At 52.9% G+C, this 2,359-nt stretch overlaps 1 long non-coding RNA gene across 1 annotated transcript; it reads left to right on the forward strand.

The window, feature by feature from the left end:
* Positions 1 to 1,113: 1,113 nt before the first annotated feature.
* Positions 1,114 to 1,960, forward strand: LOC128909096 (uncharacterized). Its single transcript, XR_008466220.1, has 3 exons — positions 1,114 to 1,231; positions 1,333 to 1,412; positions 1,546 to 1,960. It is a non-coding gene; the product is annotated as an uncharacterized LOC128909096 (long non-coding RNA).
* Positions 1,961 to 2,359: the final 399 nt, after the last annotated feature.

Consider the following 2,359-nt stretch of genomic DNA (forward strand, 5'->3'; position numbering starts at 1 on the left):
AGGGCGGGAGGAAACGCGCCGCCTTGGAACAGGTTTGTCCTTTTTTCTACCTGCTGACGTTTGGCCGCCCCAGATGATGATGATGGTGGTGGTGATGGCTGGAAACAAAACCGCCCCGTCAGTGCGAAGGCAGCCCGGAAAAACTGGTCGTGTCAGGGGCGAGGGCTGCATTCCTGGCCGCCGCGGCAGGGGACGGCTCATCCACCGCGAGGTACCCGCGCGGGTATAAAAGGGCCCCGCACGGACGAGCCGCGGCAGAGGGGCGGCCGCGGCGGGGGAACCGACGGGGCGACCGCCCGGCCCGGGCAGCCTGCGAGCTGCGTCCCCTGAGGAGAATGGCTTTTATATTTAATTTTTTCTTGTTCTTTTTAGACTTTTTTTTTTTTTTTTTTTTTTTTTTTTCTTCTTCCCTTTTAAAGAAAGCTTGTTGCTTCCAAGCTTTCGCAGCGCCAGGCCGGGGGGATGTTTCGCGGGACGGTGGCCGTGAGTAAGTGGCGGCGCTGAGTGAGGGGCGGGCGGGGGGCGGCGGGACGGGACGGGCGCTCACCCCGCGGCGCTGGAGCCGCCCGCCCGCCAGCCCCGTCTGTTTTATCTCGTCCCCAGGTCCGCCGTGGCGAAAGGAAGAGCCAAGCCCGGGCCAGGAGCGAGCGGGAAGCGCGTCCTCCTCCCTCCCCGCCCCGCTCCCCCCCACAGCCCCCCCGCTCCCCGGCCGCGGACGGCGGCTCCTTAGCCTCCTTGGTGCAGTGGTTCTTAACAGTTCAACAGTTCTCTATCATAATTGTGAAATGTTTAGGACCACTTGACCAGCGAGGCCCGGGCATCGGGGCCGGCAGCGGCGGACGAGCGAGCTCCCTGGCGCCGCCGGAGACCTGCAGCGCCGGCGGCAGAGACGGGCCCGATTCCACCCCGCCTCGCCCCGGTCCCCGGTCGGAGCAACCCGCCGGGCCGGGGAGAGGGGGCGGCCCCCGGGGGAGGTGGAGCCGGACGGCGGGAGCTGCCCGGCCCGGCCCCGCAGTACCTGGGCCGGGCGGCGAGGAGAGGGGGCCGGAGGGCCTGGTGTGGCAGGAGGAGGGTGGTGTGGCCGCAAGAGCTGCCGTTGCCCGCCATGGTCCCCGCTCTGGCAGTGGCAGAAAGAGTAATGTCAGTGCAAGTACTTAACAACAACAACAACAACAAGTTATTATCGCGTGTACTGTGGGAACTGAGGAGTTTAATGTCTGAAAAGGAACAGGTAGGATGAATCCTGCTGCTGCAACAGCAGGCTCTGTTAGCGGTAGGCTGTTACTGACTGTATAACCATTTATTCTCTCCTCTGCTCCCCCCTATATTCAGACACGCAGATTAAAAAAAAATCAGATTGCCTTTGCTGCTCTCCAGGCTGCATTCTTCAGAGGCTTCTCACCTTTCCACCGGTAATATATGCAACACTGTATTCAATGATAGCACTATTTGTTTTTTTCCTTTGAGCGCCCTTTTATTTAGGGCAGTGTAGCCTTTATGCTGTGGTGCTTTATACTATGTTCTCCATTTCTATATTTATTGCAGGCAGTTAAAGGATTATCTGGACTTTTTGTCCCACCTTCGTCAAAATGACTTGAATGGGCGAATGGTTTTAAGACTGTTGCATTGATGGCCTGGTTTAAAGGTCCATGGACGTGAAATCAAGTTGAATGGACCTTAGATAAAACGCTGGATCTTTCAAAATAAAGCTGAAGACTTTTGAGTTTTTAAAGAGGAGGAAAAAAATCTGCCAACGATTTATTTTTCTTATAAAAAGGTAGCTTTGTAAATGAGTTCTTCCTACCTTGTGCTCATTCTTCTCACCCTTACCCCAAGTATCAAATGGAACTAGGTATGTGTTAGATTTCCTTTTTTTTAAAACTTACATCTAAATAAAACAGGCAACAGACTTCTTCATAAAATGGAATTTTACTGCTTTAAATTTGATCAAGGAAACTTAGCGAGCCTGCTTATGCATGTGTTTTAAACCTTAAAAACTAACAAGGCGTGTATATATGTATTCTCACCATCACTTCTGTGGTACTGTGTTTGCTTCAAAAATATGCTGTCTGGCATGAGCATGAGGTGCGTGAGTATAATTGCAGGTGATTCTGGCTTCACTGAAGAAGAGTTCTGACATTGCCTGCAGTCGAGCTGTGATCTTCAGAAGAAGAGCTTCCAGGAGAAGCTGGGAATATTTGAAGAGTAGGCAAGCCTGATATGTAAAAATGCTTCTCAGGGACAGGCTGGAAAAAGCACGATTTTTACCTACTGCTGTAACTCAGAACAAGTTAGGCAAGGTTAATTACAGCGTAATAGGGTTTAATTTAGCTGGGAATGAGGGTATGGTGGCTGCTAG

The sequence above is a fragment of the Rissa tridactyla genome, chromosome 4 (genome assembly GCF_028500815.1).
Source record: "Rissa tridactyla isolate bRisTri1 chromosome 4, bRisTri1.patW.cur.20221130, whole genome shotgun sequence".
Taxonomy (NCBI): Eukaryota; Metazoa; Chordata; class Aves; order Charadriiformes; family Laridae; genus Rissa; species Rissa tridactyla.